At 37.0% G+C, this 21,167-nt stretch overlaps 1 long non-coding RNA gene across 1 annotated transcript; it reads right to left on the bottom strand.

The window, feature by feature from the left end:
• Positions 1–9,724: 9,724 nt before the first annotated feature.
• On the bottom strand, positions 9,725–21,092 carry LOC140683672 (uncharacterized). The gene is made up of 2 exons (XR_012054936.1): positions 15,791–21,092; positions 9,725–11,275 (listed from the first exon to the last, which is right to left on the bottom strand). It is a non-coding gene; the product is annotated as an uncharacterized lncRNA (long non-coding RNA).
• Positions 21,093–21,167: the final 75 nt, after the last annotated feature.

The following is a 21,167-nucleotide window of genomic DNA, read 5'->3' as shown; positions in this document are numbered from 1 at the left end:
ATTTATTGGATTGAAAACAGAGAGACAGAAAAAACATGAGGCACACATCCTTCTTTCAGCCTGTCTGATTTGATGTGCAGAATGGACTGAGCTCAGTTAAGGGGTTTGCCTCTTTTCTGCACATTCTGAAAATATTTTTACATAGGCAATATATGATTATGAGTACTCTCTCACAATTCTTTCTGCAGAGCTGTTCAACAGAATTTCTGAAGACTTCGTCGGCCATCATGCCAAAACACATCTGTGAAAAAGGTCAGCAGCATTAGCTGTGTATGGCTGAATCTGAGGCAGATGTTAAAATAATTTTTTATCACATAATTCCCAGGCCCAGGATACTGCCTCACTCAAGAGATGCCCAATCTGTTCTGTAAATAGGTTACTGATGACCAGCCCAGATTATTCTTTAACTCTCCAATTCTAACTCCTGCTCTCATCATTCTGCTTTGAACAGTTGATTTCCAGTTTCCCATTAATTTCCCCTACTCCAATCCAAACAATAAGTATCCATTGTTCCTCACCAAACCGTCACAGCAAAATCCAGGTTTTTTTTTCCTTTATTTTCTTTCTAATTCATTACCAAATGCTTTCACCAGGTCCTTCTCCAGTTTTCTGACTTTTACACAGTCTCTGTCTAACCACACTGAATTTATTCCATTTCCCCCTTCTGCTTTTACTCTACTCCCCACAATAAGAAAAGATTACTTGTTCTTCTTTAACAGACCAGGCTCACCAGAAATCAATTAAGGGAAAGCTACTGAAGCTCTGAAGCTTCTGTAGCCCTGACCTCAAGCATACTCAAGTAATTTGTAGCAGCAACAGTTACTCAGCATGGTTATTTCTGAGCTATGAGAGCTACATCCAATTATTCTGCAGGGATGGGACAGATGTAGTTTGAGCATCATTTTGGGATCTGTCTGAGGAAAAGCAGTTTGAAGAAAAATGTCATTTGAATTTCTTTTGCCATTTTAACTACGGAAATTTAAAAATTCTCTACCAAGTACTCACCAATTTCAGTTTTCACAGAGATTGAAAAAAATTGCCCATGACAAAAAAAACCCAACCAGACAAAAAACCCAAGCAGATAAATAAAAGACCCCACAACTTTTCAAACAATTTTGAAGAGTAGGGACTTTTAAAGATATAATCTCAAAACATTATAGCATGGGCAAAAAAAAAAAAAAAACCAAAATCTTTCCCCTGATGGTATTACTGTTTGTGAGGAGCAAAGGGGAGAGAATGATGAAAAGAAATCACTGAAAAAAATTACTGGATCACTTTGGCTGACATTTTCCAAAAGAAATTTCAAGCATGCAAAATAAAAACGTTAAAAGCTGCATATCTGTTAAGGCATCCTATTCAGAAAAGTTTCCAATTGACACCTATTATAAGGAAATGCTGCAAAAGGATTTCTATAACACTGCTTATGTATCTTTTAACTCCTGTGCTTCTGGGGAATTAAATTAATTATTAGGAAAAAATTGTAATATTTTGCATACTGTGCTTACAATTTAAATTATAGAATAAGAAACTCTAAGTCTTTCTAGGTTCCACAAATACTGACCAAGAATGGTTTGCATGCAGTCATTCTTGATTTGGGACAAGAGGATCAATTAATGCTTTCCTAATTTTTCTTTCAAACTTATTTTCTCAGATTAACATAACCCTTTTTACAAGTCTTACACCTACACACTCTTAGAACTACAATTACGGGCATTCACATCATCGGTAGCCTAAAAAATCCCTTTTACATCAGCAGCATATAAAGAGAAGCAGTAACTGCTTAACTGCAGCTAAATTTATCAAACTGAGTATTTTGCCTCTAGCCATTTTAGTTACAAAAAGTAACACAAAGATAACACAGAAATTAAAACATCTGAGGGCCGTTGAGGCTACATTTCCATTTGCAAGAGGTAGAGGTGACAATAGAAGCAGTTTTATAGGTAAAACAATTGGTTCTGAGGACCTAGTCTTGGTAGCAATACACAAATATACATATTTTTGGTCTTTTACTATAGTCTAGCACTACTCTGGTCCCATGGACTGTTGGGCTAGAGCAGGTGAGTTTCTGGATTGATTTTATTAGAAGTAATTTAATTCATCTCTGGTCTCTCTAACCAAAATGCTCACTTCAGAAAAGCACTCCTGCCCCAAACCAGGACCCTAAGGTAGGCACATCTTGTCAATGAGATTTATGAAGTCATACTACAAACCATAAATGGCCCTTTTGAAGTTCATGTTGCAAAGGGAGGTCAGCAAGATCCAAATCAGGACTCTGCAACACTATTACTGAGCTTTAAAGCTGAATTACAGATGCTTGCATAAAGGTTCATATTTGCCTACAAGGGAAAGGGAGGCAAGCAGACAGCATGAGGTCTCAGCAGGTGAATTAGAGATGATGCTCATTAACAATGAAAGAATTGCCAGGAACTGTTACATTAGCTAGGTAGCCTGTAAATTCATTACAATCTTAGCTAAACAGATAGACTACAGAAGAGAAAACTTGCTTTACTTTTTGCTGGGGTCATGCAGGGCTAGATGCAGAGAATCTGTGTGGATTGTGTGACATGAGGAATTTGCAGACTCTTACAGGGTAGGCAGAAGTTACCAATTTCAAGATTCCCAGAAGTCCCTTTTATAGCTGAATTCTAAAAATTTAAGGAGAAACTTGATGTAAACATATGTATTGTAGTTATAATGCCTTCAGGCCAAGTAACTCTTATCCAAATGAGGCATATAAATTAATTCTTCTGATGAGCAAGGGAGGTTCTTTGCTTATTTATCTGGTGTGGGTAAAGGGACCTGTGTGTGCATGAAATGGTTTGGGGAGTTGTTTGTTTGATTTAATGAGTATAATTTCTGTATTGAATTTTCTAGCATACATTAAATTTCAATCAGATCATTTCTATGCAGAACCTCATTGAAGCATACCCTTACAGACCTTAACAAAGAAAAGCACACTATATGATTTCAGAAAGTTCTTCTTTCTGTTTTCCATAGAAGGAAATAAAATCATTAAAAATCCCATATCAAAACCTGCAATTTTATAAAACACTATTCAGAAAATATGAAAAAAAAATATGGAGAATATTCAGGCTCTCTCTCCATGGCCAGGTTTTCTACCTTCCATATTCAGTGAGCTAAGGACAGTTCAGCAAAAAGAAATTAATGATTCATCCAGATCTCAGGCTCAATCTTACTTCTTTGGCACATTTCTGTCTCTGCCAAAAAGGTTTAAAAGATTTGGAAGGTGGGACCACGTGAACCTCATGAAGAAAAACAAGGCCAAGTGCAAGGTCCTGCACGTGGGTCCAGGCCATTTTAAGGAGAAGTAGAGGTTGGGGGGAGAGGGGATTGAGAGCAGTGCTGAGAAGGACTTGTGGGAGTTTGCGGGCCCCGAGTTGGGCAACTCCCAGGGGGCTCCTGGAGCAGTTCTGTGTCAGGAACGAGAGACGCATTGGCCTTTTTCAGTCTTCAGCTTCTGTTTATTGTTAATCTTACCAAAACTTCAGCACACTCTCTGCGCCCAGACCTTGCATACGTGAAAACAGCACAAAAATGGCCCACAACCTCATGCTGCAAGGTCTTTTTAAGTCTAATCAAAAACTTAACTACCCAATTAAGAAGTGACACCTAAATTATTTTCTTTTCTAACCCAATAACTGACCCCCAAAGACCCACAATGCAGATTTTTCTACCCAATTACAAGATACCACCTAAACCCAAGAAGAAAGAGGAAGAAGAAGAGAAAAGAAAGGAATTAGAGACAACATCCTATATCCTCCATCTTGAACCCATCTATAACATACTAAAAATCCTAAAACCTAAATTTCTTACCCATGTGACATACTGCACTACTATCTACAATCTCTACAATCTATTTCACACTTTTGTGTTTTCTAGTTTACCTTGAGGCTTTGGAAGTTCTCTCCATGAATGAGGGTCAAAGTCAGTGTTTCCCTGGGAGTCAGAGCACCCCAGGGCAGACAGGGGGATATTCCCCTTGCCCTGAGTTCCCACAGACTTGGAGCTGTGGATGAATGAGAGCCTCATGGTAACCTGGAAATGAGCATTTGCAGCCCCAAAGCCAACCATTACCCTGGGCTGCATCACAAGAAGTGTGACCAGCAGGTTGAGAGAAGTGATTCCATGGCTTCACTCTCATGAGACCCCCACCTGGAGTTCAGCATCCAGCTGTGGACCCCTCAGATGGCAAATCTGTTTCTCTACTAAACATTGCCCAGCTTTTTAAGTAATTTTTAGTATGAGCTCCAAGCTACACTTTAAAGCAGAAGATTAAATTAAAGGTTTCAGAAATGTAGGCAAAATGTTGCTCGCCTTTAGGAAACAGGCGAAATGTAGTTACGTGAAAGCTGACCACCTAAGCTGTCAAACTAGAAAAGAAAGTCTGTCGCCACCAAGGAGAATAGGTTCATAGGAGTCAGCCAAAGCCTGAATGAAACAGTGTGGTGGCAGCAGCTCTCTGGCCACAGAGAGCAACTTATAACATTCCCAGGCCTTTCTGGGAAAGGCTGTGAGATCAGAGAAAAGAATGATAAATCATTCTCATCTTACCTGCTGCACCTGCTGTTGTGCACATGTGGAATGCGTTATGGAGATTCATTTACCAAAGAGTGGTTTCTTAATTGGCCAATGGTGGTGGTGTTTCGATTGGTGGACCAATTAGGTCCAGGTGTATCGTAACTGTCTATAGAAGCAATGGGTTTCTTAATAAGTATAAAATAATAAAGTGATTTATCAGCCTTCTGTGAATCATGGAGTCAATGCTAATTATTGCACAACCGGAGGCCTGTTGCAATGACAAAACAGAATGGTACAAACTGCACTGTTTAAAAGCTTTTTGACAAAGGGGTCTCAGAAGCAGAGAGAGGTCTCTTGGTGTGGGTCTAGGTCAGCATGACTCGAGTCTGAAGGATCCTATGAGCAAAAGGAGATGTTTAATACAGGGGGTAGTTACAAATACATTCCCTGTACGTGTTAATGAGTTGTGGGTGCTTAACCGTCATAAGGCACACTCGTGTGTGTAAACACAGACTGGAATTTACTGCAAACTTTGTCACCATACTTACCATAACCATTCTTTGTCATCTCATTTTGGTAAAAATTATTTTCTTTTGTCTTTGGAACAGCCTTTCAGTCAAAAAGCAACAGAAAATAATGGGATTATTTTCTTTGTAAGGTACTATTGTTTGTTTCACACTTAAACCTCAATAACTTCAGAGAACTTATTCTTTTGGGAACTTGTCAGGGTCTTGTATCTACTGCAAGAACTGTGTGGTGTATGAACTAGACAACTAAAGTGTTACACAAAATGGCACAGTATAAACTTGCATTACATGAACACAGTTTAAGTAACCCCAAGATAGTCAGAAAGTGAAGAAGACCTCATCCAGTATAAGAAAGAGAAGACAAATGGATAACAGTATTATCCAAATGGAGACTTATTCAAATGGGAACTTATTCAGTAAGCACAACAGTGCTTAATGTCCAGTAGTCTGCTGGATCTCATTCCTATCCCATGGCAGATCCCATGGCTTAATTTTTCATTTCCTTTTGCTGTAACCTCTATATTCCCCACTTCATTCCAAATCCTAACTTCTCCTAAAACTGTTGGCTTACACACAGCCAACCTTTACTCCTTGTCCCCTCCCTCTAGTCATTTAGGCTCAGCCATGAGCTCTCAGATATTATGATTGCACAATTGCTTGTGATTTCTGTTTCGTTTGCAAGCGAGGTCAGCCATACACTACAAGCCCCCAGCAGGACCCTGAACCACTGAATCCACTATTCCCAGCTGGCAGAGTGCTGCTGGAATACTTCAAGATGTGTCAGCAAGGGGCAATAATCTGCACAGCACAGTATGAAGGGAAGGAAAACCTCTCCCTTTTAAAAGATTTATTTAGCCAAGATTACTCCAGCACAGCTGGCAAAGCAATGGGGACCAAGTTAAGGCATGAGAATGGGATTGAACCAGGACAAAAGGCAAGAACAAAGCCCCGTTAGCTGTTTTTTCTGCCTGAGACAGATGGAAATATCTATCTAGCTTATCTGGAGAGTGGAGCAGGCACATCAGGGATGGGGTAGTGGCTGGGCACAGGAAGAGGGCTACAGCCTGGGCACACAGAGCTGGCCCCTCAGCTTTGTGAAGGGCATTCACAGCAAGGATGTCTGGCTCTCAAGGCTGTGTGCCTCCTGTTCCAAGGAAAGGGCCTTACAGACACATAAGCATTCTGAAATGTATGGAAAAACCAGTTCTGAGGCCTGCCAGTTTCTGACACTACACAGCCTTGCCTTTTTATACATCCAGAGAGAAAGTCCTGTCAGAAAGATTTGTTATAACAGGAGTTGTTTCGTGAAGAAGAACATGGAAGCCCCATTTCTTTCTTTTATCTTTGCCTCAAGTACATTGACATGAAATTAATCTCATCTGAGAGTTTAAAGGGTTTAATTCCATATTCTTTTGTGACTGTTAAAAGAAAGAAGCAGAAGGCAAATTTAACTACAATGTGAAGTTCAATTATTTCAATTACCACCTCCTGCCTAAGTGAAGTCTGTTCTTTCAAAGACATCTGCAATTTTATACTCATTTGCTCTTAAAATAGCATTAATTATAATCGTTTAACTGGAAATTCTAAAATACATGAACAAATTAAATTATTACTTACATATATTAAAAAGTTGCATACAAGTTTAATTTATAAATTAGTTATTTACCTTACATAATTAATCATGCAGCTAAGAACAAGCCTTAACAAGTATCTCAAGAGCGCAACATGAAATTTTGGTCCATTTTAGAAGTCATATTAATATGAGATCCTACTCTGCAGGCCATTTTGCAAAACAGAATAAACAGATCTTAAGTAGCTGATACTTACAGAAAGAACAATAAAGTGGTATAAATTACAGGGGAAGCTATTATATTATCATTTTGGTGCTTTTTCTGAAATGGGGATGATAGGTGTTGGCAGGATTGTTTCTCTGTGTGGGAACTTGCTACATTGTGGATCAGTGAAATGACAGAACAAAGAACAAACAAAAAAGACAGAAAAACCACTGAAAAGATAAGGCAATGAAAGATTGCTGCACAGTAGGAAAGGGAGTGAAGTGACTATGAAGCTGACAATGGTGCTCTAGGCAGCATCCCAGGGTGTCCACTGCAAAAGTCTGCAAGGAAAAAAGATGCATGGATAAAGACCCACAATGGAAGGAAGACAGGATTTTATCACATTTTCTGTAGTATTTGTCAATCTCTATGCAAGGAATTCATTATGCCAAGTGGTACTGAATAGATACCTTACATGAAGAAAACTTCAGTGGTGCAGGTACACAGGAATGAAGTGCATTTAATACTCTGCTTACAGACTGCCCTGTGTATGGTTGTTATTGAATTTAGTCAGAACTGACACAAACGGGTACATTTCTGAGAAATCCATTTTAAATCACAATCATATTTTGTGTCTAATCCTGGGAATCCTTTTCTGTTCCCTGAAAAGGCTGGTGCTATAATTTTGCAGTGAATAACTAATAAAGTAATTTAAATTCTGATTAGATTGCCAGGTTCCATTCTACCTAACCTATGGCAATCACCCTCTACATATCCAGAGAGAAATGGAATAGAAGATGTATAATCCCACGCATGAACAACCTGAATATAAAAAATTTTATTACCAGACTTCAGCCAGAAAAGCTACAGTGGGCACTGACAACAAAACAGTGCAAGAAATTTTTATATCTCTGCTATTTTTACTGGGCTACTGTTCTAGTTTGAAAGCAAAACCAGTGAGAGACTTCAAGTCAGAAATACAATTTATTAGGTAAAGGAAAAGAAAACCAAAATACATGCAATAATACAAAAGAAAAAACACTGACAGAGTCAGAATACAACCTGACACCCCTTTGGCCAGTGTGTTGGTAGCAGTCCAAATTGGAATGGCTGCAGTCCTCCTGGAGCGGCAGATGTGGCTCTGTCTGAGCAGTGACCCTGTAGAAGGGTGTAGTCTTCCTCTGAAGGTCCAGTTTAAAACCCCAGCTGAGCCTCTTGGGAACCAGTGGAAAGGCTGAGTCTGGTGTCCCAAAAGCCCAGATTATATTCAGTTAGGAATGCTTGGCTCCTCCCTCTGGGCAGAGCATCTCACAATGTTATAGTTCTTACCAGCCATGCAGTGACATTCAATAGCCCATTATCAGCAGATGTCTCCCGGAGGGAGAATTGGTTGTGAAAGAGATAAGGAAAACTGCCCCTTTAACAGAAGACAACTGCTACACAGATGGCAAATGGAATACATCTTGCCTTTCAATCTGGGACAGCTACACAGCACAAATTGATACCACTTCTTTGCTGGGATCAAAAACATCCATACTTATTTTGAGAGTACTGTGCAACATACTTAGTGAATTCCCAACCCATGTGCAGACCTAAGGACACAGTGATTCTGTGTTATTACCTTGCAATGAGTCAGAAAGACAGGAAAGAATCTGCCTTTTTTTTTTTTTCTTTTTTCTTCCCAAAACTATATTAATTGTCTTATTTAGATCTAAGGATGGAGTTTGTCCTGATTTTGCAATGGTGAATATTAATGGAACCAGACCAATTGAAAGTCTCTGACCAACACTGGCGGACCTGCTGTCCATCATTATATTTTATATATTTTCATTATTGTGAACATTTTACTAAGCACAATGGCACTGGAATAAATCAAACAAGATTCCATTTTCTTCATGCAGGAGAAACTGAGTCTTTATTCACATAACTACTGGCTGGTAGTTTTCTTACTGCTTCATTTATGGGCCAGAAGGTGATTTGTGTATATGTGCTAGGAGTCAGATTGTTTACATTCTTGTTTTGTGGGTTCTCATGGATCAGATCTAATGTTTATGCAGATGAACTTATTTTTCACCCAAGAATTGGCTGTTATGTTAATGAAGTATTCATATCAATGTTGTTTTTGCATGGGAATTTGCAAAGTACTAGCTGCGCTTAGAAGAAATGACAGGCTAGCTATGGATTTAACAGAGCAGGCCTGATTTTATGAGACTTTTCTTTAATAATTTCTCTACCTGTCTGCAACACAATGGCATCACTCAGCAAATAATATTGCATCAGATCCCAGCTGACTGCTTATCTCTAAAAAGAAAAGAGATGCAAAAATGCATGATTGTATTCATCATCTGTAGAAAAAAAAAATCAAAATAATTTTTTCTGGAGTCACTGTCAATGTTTAGTTACAACTCAGTAATTCTCTGTAGGACACATGTAAGCAGAGAATGGACTTTAAAGAGTAAGCCCTGAGTACTGTCAGAGACATCATGGGCAAAGAAATTGTACACACGTAATAACCTGACTTAAAACAACAAGCATCTCTTCCCTCTTGCTTCAAGAAGTTAACTAGTAAAGGAGGAAGAAAATCTTGACCTTGGGCACTCACTAAAGGCATATTTTCTTATTAGAAACTTGCTGAAAGGGGAGATTTAGTGTACCAGGGCCAGGGGCAGGAGATTATCCTTTCTGATTGAGAAGTGATTAATGTATGATAAAAAAAGTGGGTGGAAGCACTGTAGAAATTTTTGCTCCTCAGAGATGTTCTATGTGAATAATGAGATTACTAGATAATAAAAACTGCTCGTTCCTTTCCATCTCTAATTATTCCAGAAATATACCTGATAAACAATAGCTCCCACTATCTGACCTCTGATCCTTCAATCCTCCTCTACATGTCTCTGTATTTTACCTTGTCATTCCTTGCTGCTTCTCCTTAGCCATGCATGTCACAGTTGCTAAAATTCTCCAAGGGTGTCATAAAAAAAAATACCTAGACTAACAGCTAGAGTATATTTAAACCTCAAAAGCTGCTATATTAAAAAACATAATTCTTTTGTTCCCTGAATATTATATCCCTTTGCTTAATCAGACATTGGCAGAAAAAGAGAATAATTCCCAGAAAAAGAAAGAAAGTAATACTTTATGCAAAAATATGTCTTTTTTATACACATATAAGGTGATATTCTGGGGGAAAAAAATCTCACCTGCTCATGCCAAATCACTCTCATTCATTCTCCACAGTAATAAAAATAGTTCCCTACATGGCTTCAGTCACAGAATATAGTTTAAATAGGTTTAATGCTAAAAGGGAGCTTGCACAAGTGGGGAAAAAATTTTTAGAAACTGATGGTAGTTTTATTTTGTTTTACTTTAAAGTTACAACCAAGATACCTCATTATATCCTCAAATGTGGTCAAGAGGCTAGATGACCTGCACAGTTCAGATACAGGCCTCATGACCAGTTCTGGAGTGCCTGTGACACAAATCACAAAATTTGGAGATAAAGCAACTAATCAGTACAGTAGTCTAATATACTGAGCATATTATGGTCATTCATAATACAGATAGAAAATACTGACATCACTCAGCACAACTCAAATCATTTAATAAATACAAAAAAATCATTTAAAAATTGAACACTGCTGAAGATGGACTGGCCAAATTCTGAATATTGGATCCATGTTTCAAAGTCTACATACAAATATACAAATATATTTCAAATTCTATATACAAATGCTAGGCCTTCCTCAGAAAAGGGAGCACAGAGTTTCATTTCCAGTTGTCTGGAGAAGTCCAATAATTAGACAAGCCTATAACGGGATAGGCACAACATCTATGCTGTTAGAAAGTATTGACATAGGGTACGGTTATCATATTCCACCAGGATTCCTACTCAGTTCTAAGCGTTTAAAGAAGATAAGACATGAGGTCCAGAGACAAAGTACTCAAACCTGCTATTTTTACATGAAATTTTGGTATATTTTTTATGCAGTGTTTGCATTTATCTAACTCAATTTGTAGCTTTTTGAGACTGACCTAAAATAACCATAATTTCCTAGCTGCTCAAGTAGGGAACCTAGCCACCTGTTGATGCTGCTGGGCTCAAAACCTAGCTCTTAGGCACTGCAATATTTAGAAGTAACTTCAGCAGGCAGAACAAATTTTAGGCATAGCTCTTTTTTTTCTAGGTACTTTATCAACAAACTATTGTGTTAATATGTGATCACTAGCTAAGGAACAACCAGATACTAGGAAAATGAGGCCAAAAATGCTTTAAATAAATATGTACCTTTTTAATGAAAGCTACAGGCACACACACCTTTAATTCACTTGGCCTCATCTTCACTCTTTTATAATTCTTCATCATTCAAATGAGATTTTATGGAAGTATCCAGATCTCTGCAAATATCCGTAATGTTACTTTTCCTGATGACCTTTCTGTCAAGAGAGATGTCAACATTCTTAAAAGAAGCACTTGCCCCTCAAAACAGCACCTCTTATTATGTCATTATAAAGCAGGTAGATTTTTTTTCCCTCACTCAATTTCCATCTTGGTAAAAGAAAGTAATAAATGTCCTTAGTATTTAGGTGAGAAGACGGAGGAAACACAGAGAATTTTTTTATAACTGCCACTGAATTATTTTTGCAACCTAATAACAGATGCCTGATGAATGGTTTATCATGGCATGTTACAGGAAAGAGCATTACTTCAATCAAGTGTTCAGTTGCTTTAATAAGAATTTTTAGTGGACGGCAAAGGCTTAAGAAAAGAAAGAAAAACATAAATAATAGACATACAGGTGTATGATGTACCGGTATTACTGTGTAAATGCAAATAATACACATCAATTATTATCTTTTGACATGGCTTCATGCCTCCTAACCTAGACCAGAACAGGAGAATAGGACCTAAGAAGGAAAAGTCATGCAGTCAGACATATCATCCGAATGTATTACAGAAAAGGAGACTCCCTGTATGTCTGTCTATTCCTGGGTAAACAATTAAGATGGGAAGCTAAGTAACAATAAATTTCTTGCAATTGCATTTTCTGTACAATTAGTTGTTCCTGCATTTGTCTCTGTAGGAAAAACCTCCAAACTGCAATGGTTTTCACTGACCCCTTTTCCATATCCATCCAGTTTTATGATTTCTTCCAACTTCTTTTTGTCTTTGCTATCACAGTTGTTCAGCATCTCCTCCAACACAAAGGAAAACTAGACTAAATTCTAATTAAAGGACAATACTTAACCTTTGTTGGATAGATTAGGAAAAAAAGAAGAAACCAAAAATATTTTTTAAATATTCTGCAGTATTTTTTCCATATGAAATGTCTCAGCTAAATGCAATTGTGAAAACACTTCTGCAGGGTATAAGAAAACAATGCTAATATTTTACATGATAACTACTTCTAGATCTTATGTCTTTCTACCAATATTTAAGCTCAGCTTTGTGTTTACTGCAGTGAAGTCTTTGAAAGAAGCAGCTCTACAGAGCAATCCTGCCAGCTAGAAAAGCCACATGGATTCCTGGCTAGGTAAAAACCACGTTTGAACACAGAATTAAGGGGAAAGCTCCTTAGCCCAACAGGCTCTGTCTTCCCATGGGACAGTAACTATGCTTAAGAAAGAAATAGAAGGTGATTAAAGATTGATCCTTTCCCTAGAGGATTTGCCAGCTTTCCGAAAAGAGCCTGTTAAGGGGCTGCTTCAGTCAGAAGTTGTAGATAATCAGATTTGACAGTTACTCCATAAATTCATCTGTTACCACAACCTGTAAAGTATTTGCTCTGCACAGCATCCCAATGCAGCAGATACCAAAGTTTAATTAAGTTTGAACAGCAGCTCTTCTTTCTGCTTGTTTTGAGCATGGTGTCTGATGCTTTCACTGAATACCTCTTCCTGCTTACATGAAAGGTATCATTTTTACAGGCTGTGAGATCACCATGTTTAGTGTTTTCTCAGCAACAATCCTGTACCTCTGACTATTTATTTACCCCTCATTATTCCTTGTCTTTTACATCTGGGGTTAGCAGAGCTTCCCTCAGCCCCTGCAGAAGTATACCCTGTTACAACAAACCCGAAACGGCAAAGTTGATGTTTCATGCATTTTTCTAAGCAACAATTTTCCTAATTCTAACCCTCACCACAATTGGTCTTAAGTATGAATTTCACACAGAAGGTTCATAAATAACACATTTTAAGGCAGAAAATACTTTCATAATGAAATACACTGAAATTCACTTCTCTTCCTACCCCCAAGTTGTAGAAATATACTTAAGATTTTCAAGGTTCTTGTTTTAACTATTCATTTCAGAATAAGGCTTTTGTGTTTCCTTATTTTTCAGCCAGCATGTTTTTCTAACTAATCCTGCAATGTCCCTAGGCAATCCAAGGTCATTAAAAGATACATTCTTTCCTACTGAAAGAGTGTAATATTATACACATAAGAATCTGCCTTTCAAGCAGCAGCAAAAGGACAGCTTCTATTAAGTTGTATCTAGGAGGGAAAATTCCTCATTCAAATACACATTTCTTCAATAAACACAAGCGGAATACAACAAAAAGCTAATTTCTTTTTCTGACAGCTTTTTCTTGAAGTGAGAATACCTTACTGTAGAAAGTCACCACAAGAAAGAAAGAGGGGCACTTAATGCTCAATAGCATGTGACCACTTGACCTTCAATACAAATGTGCAAATTAACTGTTAATAAATATCTTCACAGATTAGCAAATTGAAGAAAACTTCAAAAGCAAGACAGTGATAGAAACGAAATGGAAGATATGTTTATGCAATTAGATGGGTATGTGCCTCTGTGTCTTCTGGACAAAATTAAACATATTCAACAGAAAGTTTTCAAACAATTAAATGCCATGTTGAACTCCTATTACTTTCAAGCAGGTCCAGTTAAGTTCAGAATTTATTTGTATCTAGCAGATAATAACATCACTGTTTCTGCTGTAAACCCTGACACAGAGCAGCTCACACATGAAAGGCAGATGCTCTTCCAGGTTCATCCTTATTTTCTAGAGTTCACAATTGGTAAATAATTCTGAGTGCAAGGACTTCAAAATAAAAATATTACACCATACCAGTATAAGAAACCACTGAGGAACTCCTCTCCTATAAACATTTTTAAATGTCTTTGGATAAAATAACTGTTGAAGAGAAATAAAACTATGCTTTTAACATCTTTAGAGGATAACAGTAGGATTCTGTGATCACTAAGCGATCAATAAATTTATTACTGTTTTTCAATGAGCTTCCTTGATTATGCAGATACCTGAAATGTGACTTTTGTCATTTTAACACACAGAATATCAATATGAATATCTTCTAATATGCCCATGATTGCTGCAAAGTCAAATATATTTTATAATTGTATCATTAAATAACTATTTGAAAAATGTTCCTTCAGATCTAACACAGATTAATTTATTACCAAATAATAAAACATGACTCCTAAGGAAAAATAGGAATTATGTTATTGTCCTAGAAGTGAAAAAATTGTAAGACACAGCCTATCTCATTTCTTTCTTTCTTTAGCCACATCCCAGAACTAATCTCTCAGCAAATAGTTTCTCTGATGGCTTTGAAAAGATGGCCATAGCAAGGCTCAATCAAAAGGTATAAAATAACAAATTTGACATTACTGAGATAAATGGGGGCTAGTCCTAAGTAGAAGATGAAAACCAATAGGGCTAAGCAAGTATAAAATTAAAACTTAGGCTTATTCTATGATTAGGAAGGCATAAAATGAAAAATGTGTAAAAAATGCAACCACCACTACAAAACAAGACGGTTACTCTGAATTTAGAAAATTTGCAAATTTCTTTTACAGCTTTGTTTATCTTCCTTAGGCAGTGGTTAGGTCCAGGCTGTAGCAAAGCATTTTACTACTATCATTTTGCAATACTGACTTTATAAAAGGCCTTTCACTAGACAGTGACTTGACTTATTTTTGTGCTAGCAAAGAGAAAGGCAAAAAATAATTATTAAAGTTAAGAATGTCCTCCAAAACTTCTAGGGATTGATGAGGTTACTGACCTAGGCTGGATGCTGATTAAGCATTTCAGCAGCATGGGATGAAAAGTGGGACATGCAGGAGCTGTTCACCTCTAGGCTGATGTACTGCCCTGTACAGGCCAACGGGAGCTCCATGTGCCACTGAATGCGCTGGAATTTCTGTTTGTGGGCAGTGCTTGTGAGACCACATGCAGCACCCTCTGTCCTCTCATGGGCTCCCAGGGCACAAGGAAAACATTTACACGCTGGAGCAAGTTCAGTGAGAGCCACCTGGGTGGTCAAGGGCCAGAGCATAAGGTACAATGAAAAATGGCCTAAGAGAAATTGACTTGTACAGCCCTAAGGAAAGAAGGCACAGAAGAGGTTTTCCAAGGCTGGTCCTATATATGACCAGCAATATAAAGGCTTTCCAATGTCAGTCAAAGGATTCTTTTTATAAAATATCTAAATTTTCCTTCTTTCATAAGAAAAACTTTAACTGACTTTGCACTATGAATGACATCACTTTAAAATGCCAGCTGACAGGCATACAAAAGCTAGTTATTCAAAGTAAATTTTAAGAAGTGTGAGTCAGCATTCAGAAACACACCTCATATGTCTGAAAAAACATTGGACAGTAGATTTTAGTTCTACAGCCTATCATTCATTTTCCCAGTTTACATATTAAGCGCTAAGGTGTGTCTCTGTGTGTTTGAAAATAATTTTTATGGCATAAAAATTGCAGTTTGAAACTTCAAACCTGCAATCAACTTTGAATGTGGCACAAAATAAGTAGGCATCAGGTTAAATGATTTCTTTTTCTGAGGCAATTGTATACTGCTACAATTTTATCACATTTATGCATCACAATCTCTATGTCCCTTCCATTTATTTCACGAACTTAAGTTCAGAAAAAAGACAATAATTTCCAAATCATCACTTCAACCAACCTGGAATCTCATAGAAGTAGTCCTTGCTACAACATAGAGAAATGCCTCATCACCTCAGTCTTTCACAGCACCCAAACATAATAAATCATAAACAGTGCTATTTCCATGTTCAGTTACATTTCTGAGGTTTTTGAAGTGTTGGCTCTGAAAAGAAAATAAGAAATAAATAAGACAGACATTAACTACATTAACTATGTTGAAAAATTTCAACATAGAGATCTCACATGCTACCCACGACATAATGTTATCTTTCAAATTAAAAGGAATTTCCAATTGTGTTTCTTTAAATTATCAGAGTGAGTTAGAATTTACTTTCTTGGTTAAACAAGGTAATTACATTAACAAAAACTACACTTTCCATATACAACTGCATAAATAAATTTAACTCATGGAACCTTTGCTGTAAAATTATCAAATAGATTCTTTTAAATGCAGTTCTGAAGCCACAAAATATGGATAAGTACTTCACCCAACTCTCAGCTTTTCCAGAATGTGCAAATGTTTCCACTTACCTTGAATGTCTAGAAATGTATAACGCAAGAAAATAAACAGCCTGAAGCCAAGAACTTTTCAAGGCCTGGAAACAATCTCAAAAAATTGTTAAAATCTCATCTACCCATGCTAGAATAGAAACATTTGCCTAATTAATTTTCCTTCCATGGCATGAAAATAGTAGCTAATGTATATAACCTGTATATATGTTATTGAGAATCTCTGATTACAAGAAAAATATGCAGACTTTTTATAGATCTAACAGATGAGAGGTTTACCATAACATACTCAGATAAATTACTTCCAAGTCATATTATTGCTTAAACACTCCAACAAGTTCAGACTAAATCCTTCTTTAACAGAAACAAAGCAACTCAGTTGGACCAGTGTCTAAGCACTTCTTCAAAACCTTAGTGCTTCTAGAGCTACTCCCCTGCTACAGTGGATTGTAAAACCAGTAATTTATTATAGGCATGGACATGATTCAGATTAAACGTAGCTCCAGACTGTTACATCTCTGTGAGAAACTCAAGTGATGTGCAGGATGCAGCAGAGTCTTATTTCCCCTCTGGGTATGGCCTGTGAAATGCTAGAAATGCAAACAAATTTAATTAAATCAACATTAATCCCCAGAAATACAGATAGAATGGAGGCATTTATTTCCCAGATATTTTCAAGAGAGGTAATTAGCCCACAAACCAACCTGCAAGATAACTAGTGGAAGGGAGATTGCACTGTTGGTGCTCCCTTAAGGAAGGGCAGTAAGCCAGGCCTTGGCTAAGACCTTGAAGCTCTCGATCAGGCTCAAAGACTCATTTTGGAGTAGCAGCAACGGCATCCATGAAATCTACTGAACATACTTTACTTCAGCAATGCTTCACACAGTTTCCACAATGCTTCTGCCACACCATGGTTGAGGTCTCAGGCCTGAAGTGACCCAGAATTATGTCTGGCCTCCACATAGTGATTCAGGAGCTTTCAGGTCTACAGGTCTAGCAGAGGCTCTGTGTCAGATCTCTCAATCTGAATCCTTTGCTTAACTTTGAAAGAAGTCTTAGATATTTGTTTTTTGTTTAAAAAAAAAAAAAAAAAAAAAAAGTGGAAGACCATAAACATAATTTAGGAGGTTCAGAAAATTCTATGGACAATTAATCCCAGTTAAATAATTCAATCGCTTTGAGTCCAGAAGTAAGATTCTTATTCTAGCCTGGTGTAAAAAAATTAAAAATTTAAAAGTCCTTATCTTTTCTACAAATAAGCTATCACTTATGCTTCAGGAACTGCTGAAAAGATGATAAAGATGATTCTTGATAATCCATTTTATAAGAGAAAAATCCAGAGAGACTCTTCAAAGGTAGATATTTGCTTTCATTCCTTAGGAGTGAAACTTTCATATAGATTTTATTAAGAGAAAAAAGATTGTATGGAGAAACATCAATGACTAAAAAGCAACAGAGAGGCCTATACATTAAGAGAAGATGTCCCCAGGCCCCACAGACATTTCCAACACAGAAAAAAATCTGTCATTGATTCCTTTATTTTTTTATTATTTTTGTGGAAAGTAGGAGTGTTTTAAATGATAGAAAAATATTTAAGTAGGTAATGATAACATCATTACACGTCATAATTATATCAGAGTACCATGAAATTTTTTATAACAATTCACATTAACTGTAGAATCATCTCATGATGAAAACAGAACCGACCAGCTAAAAGTTCCTTTGCTAGTGTTTTTATTCAGATCATTTACCAAGACTTGAAGTTGTCTCGTCTGATACCTAGAGAAAAAAAAAAAAAGAAACACAAAAAAAAAAAACAACAAAAAAAAAACAGAGAAAAAAACACCACCAAAATACAAGATCTCCCTTGCAAGAAAGAAAATCTATACCATTATGATTCAATCCAGCCCTGGCATGCACCTTTTGAAGACAGATGTGTGATCAGCAACAGTGCACAAGAGCTGTTCTTCAAAACTTCCAGTTTTGAACTGCTTGTGGTCCTTCTCTTACCACCATAAAAGCACAGTTTTAACACGTTCATCCTCCCAGTACTGCCTTGAGAGAGAAAAGTTTTATGGAAATGAGCTAGACTGATCAACAAAGCTCCAGATCATCAAAGGCTTCTAAGCCTCTAACTCCCCCCCACTACAGCCTTGGTGATCTGACCCAAGGACTCTGCTGAAGGTCATACAGTTGTCTGTAGATGAACACAGAATTCAATCCAGGTTTCTGAATTCCCAGAATACCAGTCTAATTACACTTCCCCCAATCCTTATGCCTTAAGTAGATTGCTGAGATTACTTTCCTGTATAAGCAGAACTCTGAATTTTTACTCATAGATACATCCTGTCACTTTAAAACTACACACCATTTAGCTGCCAAAGTACAGGGAATGGGAGCTGGTTGGTTTTAGTTTGTTTCAATTAGCCTTAATGTTGCATTGGTCCAGATTATTTCAATTAAAGCCTCATTCAGCCCTCCTGTTCAGATAAAAATTTTCTTTGTATTTTATTTGGCGATATTTGCACTCATGTGATGCAATTTTCTGCATTGCCAACACCCACCCCAGCCTCTCCTGTGTACACCTCTCATTCTTGTGTGCTCAGGTGGCCTAAGTGTGCTTAGTTGCAGTCTCTGATTCGGTCATTAGATGTCCCTGAGTGCTTCGTAGGATTCTGCACGAGGTGTAGTCCTGGTAAACAACATAAATGTGAACTAGGTCAGTTCTGGGAAGTCTGCTTGTTGTATTTATGCTTGATACTATCCTGTTAACGGGTCTCCTCTTTAAGAATGCCTGTTGTTTACCATTTTTAAGGTGTAATCCAGCTGTTTGCAAATCCAGAAATATCAGCTCACTAATCCTAGTTAAATAGCATTATTCCTTCCCTTCAGTATGACAAGATGCTGTTGACTGTCCTTTAAGTCAGCTCTTGCAGTTTGTCAAGTTTAGACTAATAGCTTTATCAATGACAAATAAAGCTACAATTGGCTTGTTCATGTGCTATAACCATATTTGTAGTTTCCCTCTCCACTTGACTCTATACCTTAGTACAGGTCTGGCATTTGCTCTCTACTCATCTTATGCAATATGCAGTCTCCAGAAAAATGAAGTAATTTCTGTGGGGAAGAAAGCATGTTAGTTTTCTCATAAGTAGATTCTGTGGGGATGAAACACTTTTGATTTTCTCATAAGTTGTGGCTTCTCATTAGATGGGATTTCTGGAATCAGCAATTTCATAACAAATTCCCTCTCAAATTTAGCTACAAATTAGTTAAGCCTTAAAAAAATAAGCAATAAATTCTGAAATGCAAACTCAGGTGTAAAAAACTACACACTGGTTCCCTCGAGACTATAAATAACTTCAACAGGAGCACCAACTGCACAGTTAAAGTAGAACAGGCCTGTTTGCCTTACATCAAAAGAACTGATACTGTCTGTTCTCTCAACAGAAGAAATGCATTTTTGTAATGCACTCAACAAAACAGGAATTTTCAAAATTGACCATCAGTATCAAAGCATTTATTCTGTGTGGACGTGAAATAAGTCTCGCAAAAACAGGAATGTGCATTTCTTCTCTATCAGGTGGCAAACTGAATGAGCGCTGTACAATATTGTTACATTCCCTAGTGCTTCAGGAGCTGTCATTTAATTTCACAAAGTCCTTTCATGTTATGAAGTTGCAATATGTTCAGAAGCATCAGAATTCCCTGATATTAAACATTTTTCTCTGTAAAGAATTCTCTGTAAATTTAACAAAAGCAACAACTGTAGAAACTCTTCTGATTGGTTTCCTATAGCACTGAAATTATGGCCTTTTGATGGAACTTAATCTCTGCAATTTAATAAATATGTTCATTCTTATTTTTTCACAAAACTTATACTGTTTTGTGTATTGTGAATGTGTAGGACTGTGTCAGTTTCCTCACCCTCAACAAGCACTAAGCAAAAAGATTTTTAGTGAACCTTTTGCTGCTCTTCTCACTATTTTTATATACATTTATATTTGTATAATATGACATAAGTAAACTATATATTATAAAAGAGGTTCTGAGAAAGTGAGTGTCATGATACATTCTGATTCTAAATTTGCACTAACCTTTGTAAAGATCAGATGCATTTTGATTCTTGTGTAAAAAAATTTAAGATGTCTCTGAAACTACAACCCACTTTTACAATCCAGTCACAATCCAGAACAAATACAAATTGTGAATCCCAAACAAATTGCTAGTTTGTCTTAACATCCAATTTATACTATGTCTTTGCCACTTATTTCTCATTCTAAGATTTCTACATCTGTAAATCATAGCTGACAATCAAAAAAATCAAATACGTGTATTATTTTGAAGTGGAAAATTATAAACATAAGAATGTACCCAGGGCTTCCGTCAGACCAACACATGCATGTAAGCTACACTCTGCTCAAAAGTTGATTCAGTAGATTTTATGAAACTGATCATTCTACTTTAAGTCAATGCTATACCATTTGGTAGAAATCAAGCCAAAACCATGATGGAATCAAGTCCTTTGTACACAAGTGCACTTGGCAGACTTAGTTACAGGACCCTTCCGATTATAGCTCTCCATCTGCTGTGTGTTAATAGGAATTAGAATAAAGCTAATTTAAGACCTGAAAGGCAATGCACTTTCACTAAAAAAGCACAAATCCAGTCTACTAAGATGGTTACAAGAAGATTCAGTAATGCAAATATAAGATACTTATCTGCTCTTGCTGGATCTGTGCAATTTTCTGGAAGGAGAAGCTTTCTTCCCTTTCAGCAGAAGCTCTGTCTTCAGTCTCTGCAAGTTTTCAAAAGAACTGTCTGCACTCATATCTGATTTCTATAGAAGAAAATTATCAAGTCCCATGTGGGACTTTTCAGTTAGT

Source organism: Taeniopygia guttata, chromosome 3 (genome assembly GCF_048771995.1).
Source record: "Taeniopygia guttata chromosome 3, bTaeGut7.mat, whole genome shotgun sequence".
In the NCBI taxonomy this organism is placed as follows: Eukaryota; Metazoa; Chordata; class Aves; order Passeriformes; family Estrildidae; genus Taeniopygia; species Taeniopygia guttata.
The sequence above is the reverse complement of the archived record's forward strand: the minus strand, read 5'-3'. Positions and strand labels throughout refer to the sequence as shown.